The sequence below is a fragment of the Myripristis murdjan genome, chromosome 6 (assembly GCF_902150065.1).
Source record: "Myripristis murdjan chromosome 6, fMyrMur1.1, whole genome shotgun sequence".
In the NCBI taxonomy this organism is placed as follows: Eukaryota; Metazoa; Chordata; class Actinopteri; order Holocentriformes; family Holocentridae; genus Myripristis; species Myripristis murdjan.
The window spans coordinates 2,014,953-2,027,724 of record NC_043985.1 but is presented as its reverse complement, the minus strand read 5'-3'; the positions used below and the strand labels follow the sequence as shown (position 1 = coordinate 2,027,724).

Sequence of the window (12,772 nt, the reverse complement as noted above, 5' to 3'; positions counted from 1 at the left end):
ACATTACCTTATTGAACGTTGTATTAGGAAGCAGAACAGCACACAGCTGGAGCCCCAGCCTCTCATACCACTGTGCCAGTAAACCCACTCTCCTTAAAACAAATCCTGTCTTCGTCGTCTTTGTCTAAAAATGCTTTGTGTAATTTACACTTGTGACCGTTTTTGTATCAAAAGCATTTTATATAATAAAGGTTCTATTTTAAGGAATTGTTTTGTCTCGTCACTTTTTGTGGTGTATATGGTGAATGAGCGGCAAGGTTAACAGGTCTAAAATTTTCTGCTTTTACTGTTTTATCAGCTGGCATGCATTTTTAATTAAAGGCCCAAAGAATAATACCCGGATACCTTGTTACAATGACCACTGATAAAAAAAAAAAAAAGAAAGAACTCAAATCAGCTGATTGATCTGGCCAGCGTCATCCCTCTATGTTTAGTCGCCCAAAGAAAAAATAAGCTTTGAGGGACTTGCATATATTTAAAAGTCAGATCAGTGATGCTGGATCAGCATCAGATTTCTTGTGTTTAAACACTTGTGAAAGCATGTAATTGAGCTTTCAAGAAAACAACTCTGGTTGTGCAGGTCCTGTGTTGAGGAAGGGGGGCCCCTGCCTGTTGGGTCCATGGGCTCTGGGTCTCACTGGAGTGTTCTCAGCATGAATGCATGAATGAATGAATCCATAAATATCATCCAAACGTAAATCTAAGCATAAATCTCGTATAGATAGTGTTTTAGGAGATATCCCACAATGGAACAAACAAATATACCAACATAAACACACAGTCCCCAAAGCACTAGGGGTGTGATGGCTCAATAAACCTATGAACTGTAAGTTTTTTTGAACTGTTGGGTCACAATTTCAGTTTTGGTTCAGTTTTTTTGTATATTAGAGAGAGAAAAAAAACACTACCATTTGTAATGTTGTGTATTTTGTTTTATTTTCAAAAATATCTTTTTTTTTTTACATTCAGAGATTTGTGATAACCATATTAAATCAAATTCAAAAGTCTACTTAGACAGTTTAAAACAAACATAAAAAATACCTTCAGTATATTCATGAATTCAATCAGCTAAGAATGTGGTTGTATGGCTCTCATGCAGCGGATGGGTTGGTAACACTGCACTTTGTGTGGTGTATTGTGTTTTTTTACAGTTCAGTTTCACATTCCTATGAAGCACATAACCCAATACACAAATTCAAGCAGAACAAAATCTACATCTGCTTCAAAATGTGCCAAGCACTGTATATTTGATGCAGTTCATAAACCAATAGTCAGCTGTCAAAATAGAGCATAGAGTGACAGGGCATGAAGCCTGATGAAACAATTCAAGTCTGTATTATTTATTATTTATCTGAATTTTCCCCAAAGGGGATGAGTAAAGCTACATCTTATCTTATTATTAGTAGGACCAGTACTAGTTGTAGCAGTAGTACTGGTAGTAAAGGCAGTAATGACAGAAGTAGCAATAGAAATAGCACTTGATCTGGTCAAATCACTGAAGGATTATAGCAGCACCTTGTGGAGTCAATTCATAATATCATGCTGGATCTCAAAGTCAGAGTGACAGGAGAGGTGCTTTTAATCTGACTGCAAAGTATCCTAGTAACAGAATATAGCAGAATGAAGGCACTCACATCTCCCCATGCAAAGTGTGGGCACACTCTTAGAAATGAAAGCACATAATTGTACCTTTAGGGGTACAGCAGCTTGTCACTGGGGCAGTACTCCCCAGACCAGTGGCTCTCAAACTTTTTTCAATAATGTTCCCACTTTGAAATATTTTTTTCAGCCAAGTACCCCCTGACTCATGCAACAACAACAACAACAACAACAAAAATGGTGGCATAAAAGCAGGGGTGTCAAACTCGTGCCATGAAGGGCCAAGAGGCTGCAGGTTTTCATTCCAACCAAAAACTCCACCAGGTGATTTCACTGATCACCCCACCTCCAAACAGAGAGGCGGGACTAATCAAAAAAGTTTGACACCTGTGCATAAAAGCCTTTATGCAGAGGTCCAAAATAGTTCCATGAATTTTTCTCTCTTCTTTTTCTCATCTTTCTCTCTGAATTGCTGCTATGTTTCAACCACTTATCCATTTTTTGGATTTTTTTTTGTCTTGTCTTCCCGGTCGGAGTGAACAAACCTCCTCACTCGACAACCACTGCAGCAGATTTAAACCACAAACACACACATTTGACACTTTTGGGTAAGCTGGCAGGAAAACTGAATATAAACTGTGTTTTATCGTCACATTTACATTTTTCATTGAACTTATTGTAGCATAGCCTGCTTATTTTAGAACTTATGCATAAGTAATATTTTTTTTAATTAACATTTTAAATACAGCCTGCAGTACTCCAACGTACCCCTAGGGGTACGTGTAACTCCTTTTGAGAACCACTGGTCTCAGGTCCAGTTTTTGTCCACTTGACAATGAAAACTTGTGGTTTGACCCTTGCAGAGAGTGGCCTTGTTCCAATATTATAACTAGATATTATAACTACAATGATGACTGGAGAATTGTTTAACCTATTCTTCATATCCACAAAACTTTCATTTCCAGGCTACTCAACCTTAGCCTACAAGTTCAAATCTACCTATCATATTTTAACTAATTTATTTAGGTATTTATTGATTGATTGATTGATTGATTCATTCATTCATTCATAGTATTTGGCCAAACACTGTCTCCTGATATTGTACCTTAACATTTAGAGTAAACGGTACATATATGTACCTTCTACTGCTTGGGAACATGTATGTAGCTTTTTGCTGTGATAAAGGTTCACATAATTACCTTGAGGTCCAATAACTAGCCCTATAGGAGGTAGATTTGTGTAGACTGCACCTTGGGGTACAGAAATGGACTCCTACTGTACCCCTATTCCTGACGGAATAAAGTGACAGCTGAACTGTTACTGAGAAACAACTGAGTTTGCTAAATCAGACTTAAAAGCTTGGAGGATAGCATTGGAAACACCTGCTCCGTGTTCTTTCCGGTCAGCTTTAAAAATCAAGTGTGAATCTGCCCAGGAAATGTTTGGAAAAGGTGATTGTGAGAGAAACTGTCCTGCACATAAAAGAGGATCAGCTTGAATCATTCAGATATTACTGTCTGTTCTGTGGACTTTAGCCTAAAAAACCTTTCACGTGTAGCTCATGTAATCTCAATAGTATATATGGACAATCCAACAAAGTGGTATATATAACAATACTATTGGGAAATTTTACATTTTTGAGGATAATTTATTGGCAGCAAAGTGTTATAAGGAGACAGTTTACAGTGATGTTCAGTACATGCTTTCAAGGGCTGTGTCACAATGTCAGTTTTGTTTTTTGTTAGTTTTCAGTGTAACTATTTCAACATTTTGATTTTACTTTTTGCCCTGCTTTCACCCACAATGTTTTGTTTTAATATTTCAGTCATTTAACCATCTTCCAGTTTTTGGCGTAGTTTTAGTTTAGAGGATCATTTTGTTAACAGGAACAAAGATATTAAATTACTGGTCGGTACCTTCTATTACATTTGATGGAAATTTATTACGCTAACTGGATTATTACATTATACAGAACAAATTGTTATTACATTAATGGTTTAATACATTGGTGGGAGATTATTATACTGACAGTTAAAACACAGGACTGTAACTAACAGGTGGAACTCGTGTTACAAATCCCAGTTCATAATTATTCCCAGTCTCTTCTACCATAATAATATTATGTTGCAGACATTTCATGGCAAATTGACTCCACTCTCTTCTCTGTCGCTGCGGCTGTATGATTTTAATGGCTTTCAGTGTTCTGCTATTTGCTGTCCACAACTGTGGAACGGTGTGCCATCAGACATTACACATTTAACAAGCAAAACTGTTTTAAAAAGAGCTTAAAGAAATACCTAATGATTCAGAACACCAGGACACCTTCTGCTAAATAACATCTGATTCATCATTAACACAGAACTTTTTTTTTTTTTTTCAGTCACTGCATACACTGGTTTTAATGATACTATATTATTTTTGAGCTGTATCAGCTCATTATGAATTGATTATTTCCTGATAGAGTGTGGCTAATTTGTACTTGTGGTAACTATTTTTATTGAAAGGTTTATTGTTGTTGAGTCATTGTTTATGTTTTGTTTTTTGTTTTTTTTAGCAGTTATTAGATGATTACATTATGATGTAATGTTTACTTGTGTGGAACCCAGGAGATGTGGTTGCTACCTTGGCAGTGACTAATGGGAATCCAAACAAACAAACAAACAAACAGACAAATACATACATACATACATACATACATACATACATACATACTCCTATGCCACTGTTAATGTCACTGTTAATGTGTAACACAGAATTGTTAAATAATTAAGACTCACTGGTGAATTGCATGAAAGTGCCATCACAGTAGGCAATGACTGGGCTTTTGGGTTTGAATAAAACAGTTAAGTAAGCAGCAATCTGTGTAGTTTATAGTTGAGAATTCATACAGTAATGCAATAATCCGTCTAAAGCCAAAAATGGACAGACATCAACACCAAACATTTGAAAATTCGGGCCAAAATATCTACAAAATAGATAAATAAATTATTAATTAATAGATTAATAAATAAATTACTACTACGGATAATAATAATAATAATAATAATAATATATAATACAATGAATTAAAAGGTTGCTCTATATATAGTAATACAGTAATCTTGAATTAAAAGGTTACTATGTAACAGTGAATTAAAAGGTTACTATATATATAGTAACCTTTTAATTCACTGTTTAAATATCTGTTCTGGCATTTATTCCTTATATTCCTTATTAGCGCATATCAAATCAGATGATGTGTGATAAGCATGTGTAAACAGAATAATTCAAAGAACTTGTAATTGACTTTTTTTCTTGTCTTTGTGTGTGTAATCAACTTATGAATTTTTATAATGATATCTGAAAGTCAAATTTTGAACCCCTTTCCCCTGTGTGTTAAAAACAGTGTTTTTTGGTCATGTATGGTCATTAATAGGTGATTTTCAAAACTTTCCACCAATGGGATTTCCTGGGAGTTTTTTTTCCCTCACTCAGGACATACTGAGGATACAAAATCAGTTGAGTTTGCTTCTCTTGCAATTTGTCCTAGGTTTTTTCATAAAATGACTGGACTTCAGTCTTCCACCTGCAGAAATGGGGCGTTTCCTCAACGAAGCAAGGGACTGCGCGGATGCAATGGGTACACTGAATATAGAACAAATTGAAAATGCAGGGGTGGGGTTAATTTTTTAACTCTCCCCTACTTTAGACTATGTCAAACCCTATTGGGATATAATTACACTGAAATGCTGAAATTATGTCTTAAATGATTGTAGCATATAAATATACCTTTTTGCGCACAATTTTTAAGACAATGTAATGCTCCGTCCATCCGGCCCGCTGGAGAACTTAAATCGGCTTATTTTCACCCAGAAGTGGCACCATCTCAAGCCAATAAAATTACAGGGATGGGTTTGAGCGATGGGCGTGTAACCAATCACATTGCTGAACATACTTTGAGTGACGGTCGCTGTAGTTGTAGTGGGGGAAGGGGTCGCTGAAGTTGATGGAACCGCCATCTTGAAAAGTGCCCTCTGATGATCTGCCTTTTCGCGCCTGTCAGAATCAGTTTTAAACGCTTTATTTTCCTTACTGGAATCGCGTGTTATTTGTGTGTTCGTTTTTGTTAACGATTTAAGCTAATGGCCAAATAAGCTACATGCCGGTGACCCGTCGTTTACCGTTGTTAATCGGTAAGTACACTAGCTAGTCTGTGCACTTGGTTGGTGTTGAAAAGACGAACTGACGATTAGCAGTAGTCTTTAGATAGCCGGCCGACGGTAACTGGCTAGCAAGAAGCATACTTGGCCATCTTGCTTTTTCGTAGCTTCCAGGCTAAGCCAGCAAGCTAATGCAGTGCTGTAACGCTCTGAGTTAGTTATACGGGTAGTTAACAGTTGGCAGGTAGCTAGAAAACGTCATTTAGCTGGCCAGCTAGCTTCTTCACTAGCTAGTATGTTGTTAGCTGTTGTGCGTGTGATTTTACATGGCCAAGTTCCTAACACTAGCTAGCTGTCAGCCAGTTTTCCACGGCCGGTGTGTATCTGTAACGCTAACTAGCTATACCCTCCAGTCTTGTGGGCCCTGATGTAGAAATGGGCCGTTGAAACCGAAATCAACACTGGTTTTGACAGCCACACGTTAGTAATGTGAGCTAACGTTATCAAAATGAAGCCAGTTGATAGTTTGTGGGATCAGATATTGTGTCAGCCCAGGTTAAAGATGGCTAGCATAACGTTATTTAGTCGGCTAGGCTGTATGTAACGGGGCCGTGATCCCGGCGTCTGTTAATACTTTAAGGGCGAATGGTTAGCTGAAGTGTTTGCAGTGTCATTCTGAAGTTATGAATCTTAAAGGGTTTAAGGGTTTTATTGTTAAGCTCAGTATTTTTCTTGTAATTAATGTTAGCTGCTTTATTCTTTGAATGTGCGCAGCGTTGTCAACTGGCGTGTCAACATAAGTATGTGCGTCTCTTTTGTATCCAGGGCAAGCGACTGAAAATATATGGATGGCCTGGTCTTAGTTCTGTTGGGGAAGTTTGAAGAATTTCTGGTGTCTGGTCATTTCAGTGTTGACGTTCTCAGCAGGATGGGTGGATAACCCGCTGACAGTGACTAGCAGGGTTATCAACAAAACCTGCCACTTTGTTAGGTAACCAGCCGTCAGTTATTGATTGTTTTGGTCTGGCTCCATAGTTGTTAAAGTGTTTTGAAAGTTGGTCCTTCTCTCTTATGGTACTCTATTTCTGAATTTCGTATAAGAAATGTTGTTTCTCAAAAAAATATTTATTAATAGTGTTGTAGGGCTGAAGTTATTGTGGCTTTGAATCCGTGTCTATCACAGTTATGGCCCTCTTTTGAGGATAAAGAAGGTAACAGCACTAGAAAGATTTTTATGGTTAAAGAACAAATTCCAGACTTAATAAATCAAGTCACGAGACCTAAGAGACTTTGGACTGGATTTTATTTGCAGAAGTGGCAAGTGTCTAGTTGTGGTGAAAAGCTATTGCTGAATAAAAATAGGAGAAGATTGCTGCTGAAGTTTTGGTTTGATGGTGGCTCAGTGTGGTGTCTGAATTTTGGAGTTGGAAATTGTTTTGAGCAATTACTCTCTTTTTTTTTTTTTTTTTTTTTTTTTTTTTTTAAGTTGGTGTTTTGTTTCTCTAGCTTGTGCATTATGGTCTTGTACTTTGTAATCATGCCCCTGGCCCTTCTCTGCTTAACATTTGTAGGAGGCAGGGAGACTGCAGGTATAGACTCAGAACCTAACACCTAGCTGAGACATGAGCTTGAGCTTCATTGATTTTGGTGAAACAAAGTCTTAGCAACCAGGGACTGTGTGTGTGTGTGTGTGGTGTGTGTGTGTGTGTGTGTGTGTGTGTGTGTGTGTGTGTGTGTGTGTGTGTGTGTGTGTGTGTGTGATTTAACCACCTGTCTGGCTGAAGCATAGTTAACAATTGACTGATAGTCAGAGGGGTACTTATTTGTGCTCAGGGCCATGCATCTGAGTCAGAAATGGCTGGGGCATAGATGTCCTTGAAAGCTGATCAAATGCTAATGAAGATGCAAAGTCAGTGTTACAGTTAGTGTAACAATACTTAATAAAGGGCCTTTTCCTCATCTCTCCCCACTTGATTAGTGACCAAGTGTCAACAAAAATGTAAGGATGTTGAATAGTTGAAATTATGTAGCCTACCTATACTGATCTTAATGTAGATAAAGACAGTATATTCTGTACTCACTCTAGGTAAGTGTGTCCAGTGGAATCAAGTGTTTGAGCTGCACTCACATAAAATGTTAACTGTTTTAGGTAGGAGTAACTGGTGATACGATGCTATCATGATGTTTTACTTACAAGAACGATAGTATCATGATACACGGCACTCTCCTATATTCAATGTAATGTAAGATAATCACCTATGATACATGAGGATATCGATAACTGAAGAAAGAAAAAAATACCTTGGAAAGGTAAAATAATTTTCCAGTAAGCAGGAATCAGTTTTTTAGATATTTAATCTGCACAATAACTGCAACATGGACATGACAGAATATTTCCAGTTCAGATACCTACAAGCAGGGAACAAATAGGCCTCATAGGAACTCAAATGTGCATCTGTACTAGGGATGCACCGATCCCACTTTTTCAGTTCTGATGCTGATACCGATACCAATGCTGGGGGCCTTACGTATCGGTCGATACCAGATGCCAATCCGATATCATTGTTGATTTAAGAAGCCACAAACCTCAACAGCAGCAGCGGCTCCGTTTGATCTGTTCAGCTGCTGGAATTCCTTGGTGTTTCTGGAGGTGCTTGATTAAATTTGTGGTATTATATGTGGTAGTGCTACCACCACCCGTGGCAACATTCATTTTACATACATTGCAAACTGCTGTCGAGCTAGTTGGCGTGCTAAGGGTGAAATACCTCCATATCACAGACCCTTTCGTTTGCTCCATGTTGCTTGTGTTTGCAACTCAACTCAATCAACTCTCGCGGCATGCTGCACACGTGCCGTATGATGTAGCCTGTGTTGCAAAGATTTAAAGGTTGCTTTTACAGATACCTGATCCAGGTAAAATGTTGATATCGGCGCCAATATCCGATGCTAATATCGGATCAGTTCATCCTTAATCTGTGCAAATTAATTTAAACTCAGCTATCGATACTTGGCACAAATGTATTGATAATGCATCAGAAGAGGAAGTATTGCAGTATTTCAGTATTAGTTTCACGTGTCTGATTTACAAAGTGCTAAGTTACTGTTTACAAATACTGTTACAAACACATGCAAATTTAAAGAAAATTGTAGAATTATAAGTTTCAGTTTTGTTTTTTCCTATTGGATGGTTGAGTGTATGCTCTGTACATATAATGTAAACATCAGGCACAGCATCATGGAATAATTTAGATATATGTCTGTACATGGACCACCCACAACCCATAGAGTTTAATAGGTGGTCTCATCACCCTTTTATGCGAGTCGGGGGACTGTCAAATTGAATTGCCCATCTTGAGATAAATAAAGTTTTTTTCTGATTCTGATTCTGACCATCCACCACAGATCAGGCACCTTGCTTTCATCATTAGAGGTCAGGCTTCATACAGATTTGGTTTTGGGGTTATTTACTTTCAATACAAATAAATGCAAGTCTGGGCTAAAGTATATTTGCACTACACTCCAATGACTGCTACTTTCAAAACAGACACCTGAGCGTTTTGACTGGTGGTGACAGTTCAAAGCCATCACATCCTGCAATCACATTAATGCTGCTAGGCAATGGATCAATTCACTGTAAACGACATGAATGATCAATAAATAAATGAAGGAAATCCCTCAATACATGCAATTGTAGTGTCCCCACACCTGCACAAAATTCCACAAGATGGCACAGATACAGTATCGGTATTGGGTGGCAAAACTGCAGTTGTGCAATTCATGCTGATTGCAGTGTTGTAGTCAGTTTTCCGAAGAATTGCTGTTAACTGTACGACTTAACACACATCTGTATAAGCAAGCATACCCAACAAATACTAAACAAGATGAATTACATTTTACCTTTTGTGTGTTCACTTAACTCCTGAGCACAGTTCAGTCTCAATACCTTGGTTTTCACTTACATTTCAATACTTGGGGCTTACACACTCCCTGAGGATGTTCTTCTTGGATGAACCAGCAAAAACAGAACTTAGTAATCACAGAACTGTGAGGTTTTGCCAAAATTGTTGTGAGTAGAGAAATGTTATGACAAAATTGATAGGTGTGTGCACGCATTTAGTCTTTTGCGGTCCCATTTTACCGAGGGATGGTTCATGATTTTTGAATTTTTGCATTGTCACAAAATCAAAAAAAAAAAAAAAAAAAAAAAAAAAGTTTACATAACTGAAGTCTTTTTTTTTCCTTCCAAAAATCCCATGTTTTTAACAGTGCCTGGTAGTAACATAAGAGAGTGTTCTTGAGTGAGTTTGTCAATTTCAGTTGAGCTCACCACTGCATTAGAGCACACAATAGTATTTCTTACAGTACTGTGACCAGGGTTTCCTCTAGGCCAGGGGTGTCAAACTCGTGCCATGGAGGGCCAAGAGGCTGCAGGTTTTCATTCCAACCAACAACTCCTCCAGGTGATTTCACTGATCACCCTACCTCCAAACAGAGAGGCGGGACTAATCAGTGAAATCACCTGGTGGAGTTGTTGGTTGGAATGAAAACCTGCAGGCTCTTGGCCCTCCATGGCACGAGTTTGACACCCCTGCTCTAGGCCCTATTTAAAAATATATTAAATTATTATTATTATTATTTCTTATGTAAATTACTTATCAAACCGACCTAACAATTCAGCTACCAATGAATGAGCAGAGCAGTAGTATGCCTGTTATAATAAAGATTGAAAAATAAGCCAAAGTGATACCTCTTCTCTGAATAGACAAGCTAAGCCAGTGTGCTGCTGTTAGCCAGTGAGTGGCGAGCCGAGTGGCACCTCTTCGCTTTGTTACACAATCTATTTCAGTGCGCAGCTGTAGCCTGGAAAGTTTCTCTGCCTTTTGTATATATATATATATGTGTATATATATATATATACACACACACACACACACATATATATATATATATATATATATATATATGTGTATATATATATATATGTGTATATATACGTATATATATATATATGCTGTTTTTGTGTGGAATATGAACGTATGTCTAGGGAAAATTACATGGAGGGAAGCAAATCTGGGTGGCACAACCCCTCAAGTCGTTTCACCTGCACCTGCACCACCAAGAAAAAATATTACAACAACTGCACCGGCACCGTACAAGTCCAAAAATCAGAGAAACTTTCCAGGCTACAGCAGTGCACTGACATAGATTGTGTAACAAAGCGAAGAGTTGCCACTCCGCTCTATTTTCACTGGCTAACAGTGGCACACTGGCTTAACTTGTCTATTCAGAGAAGCGGTATCACTTTGGCTAGTTTTTTTTTTTTTTGACTTATCTATGTTATCACATGCATACTACTGCTCATTCATTGGTAGTTGAATAGTTAGGTCTGTGTGATAAGTAATTTACATTTTTAAAACAAATAATAATTTAATATATTGTTAAATTATTTGAGTCACGCTTACTGGTAAACATCTACTCCTTCAAGATAATTTATTATGTTCTACAACTCATAAACATACACTAACACAACATACCAAGTGTTTGAGCAACATATCTCCTCTGGGCTACAAAAGGTGGTCCTAGCCATTTTTACCAGTCTTACAGCCTATTTTAATTATCAATACCTATATTAATTTGTTGTCAAATGACACAATATAATACAAGTATTAATGTGTTGCATAACTAGACAGGCATGTAATTCAGAAACAGCTCAAAATGCTTTTTAATAAAACTAACCAAATCAATATTGGATTGAATCGGATCGGCAATATCGGGTCCAATCAAATTGGATCGAATCGTGATAATTGATTCTGAATCTTGTGAATCGGAATCAAATCGATTCTTGAAATTTGAATCGATACCCAGCACTATCAAGGGTCAGTGCTTGATCCCCTTCTCTCTTCAATATATACCACCTCTCTTGGTGCAGTCATCCACTCACATGGCTTTTTTTTTTTTTTTTTTTTTTTTTTTAACCACTCTCATGCTGATATCATTCCAGCCTGATGATCCCACAGTCTCAGCATGAATATCGGCATGCCTCATGATATCTCTGTATTGATGATGGAATGTCGCCTTCAGCTTGACCTGTCAAAGATTGAGCTCCTTGTCTTCCCGGCCAGTCCCTCTGTACAACAACAGATCAGCATCCGCCTGGATTCTATACAGCTCATTCCCACAAAAGCTGCCAGACACTTTGGAGTTATAATTGACTCCAAAGTTGACTTCATAATTGACGTAATCAACTGTCTTTTAAGGAACATATGGCTTCCGTGGCTTCCTCATGCCAATTTTCCCTGTACAACATCAGGAAAATCACACCATGCTTGTCTGAACAGGGTCCGACATTAACGTTTTTTTCCTACTTGCCCTGCTGGGCAAGTGCTTCTCAAATCCACTTGCCCCCCCCTAAATTCCTACTTGCCCTGCCTAAGACGAGCTTTTTTTCTGCCTGTGATGCATACTTTTGCTCATGACTAATTTCTTACTAAAATCCAATCTGTGTACAACACTACACAACGCTTCTTGCTTCAGAAAGCAGTATTTATTATTAATTACATTACCAGGGGTGATAGTGGAAAAAAATCCTGAGCCTGAACTTTTTTCTGTTGGGGGGTGGAAGGGGGTGGGGGGTTAAGTAAGTAAGGTTAAGTATGCTGCATAGTTCATCATATAACATAACTTAACAATTATATACAAATAACCCTAATAATTATCTTGTAACTATCTATTGCCACATTGCTCCCATTCTCCTCTATCCAAGCCCAGCGCCATTTATTCTTTACCCTCTTAACCCTGTAATTAAACTAGCCTTTCCACACCATCGGAAAAGCTCGGGTTCTCTGCTTTCAGAAACCGTCTGATTTTTTTTTTTTCGATCGCACCATAGGTTATATCATCAACGGCCTAGGTGATATCGATATGTAAAGTAGGCATGCCGAATCCTGTTGGCACCAACATCATCAGTTTAAGAGACATCTTTGCTGTCTTCCCTGGGCTTCATGAACCTGTAGTCCATCCTGTGGGTTGCA

General features: G+C 38.0%; 1 protein-coding gene across 3 annotated transcripts in view; it reads left to right on the top strand.

Moving 5' to 3' along the window:
• Window positions 1–5,560: 5,560 nt before the first annotated feature.
• The window catches only part of ppp6r3 (protein phosphatase 6, regulatory subunit 3), a 56,115-nt gene continuing 48,903 nt past the window's right edge, over window positions 5,561–12,772 (top strand). For all 3 annotated transcript variants that reach the window (XM_030053010.1, XM_030053009.1, XM_030053008.1), the window contains exon 1: window positions 5,561–5,771. The gene's annotated coding sequence lies outside the window, so the exon portion shown is untranslated. The remainder of the gene's footprint in view (window positions 5,772–12,772) is intronic.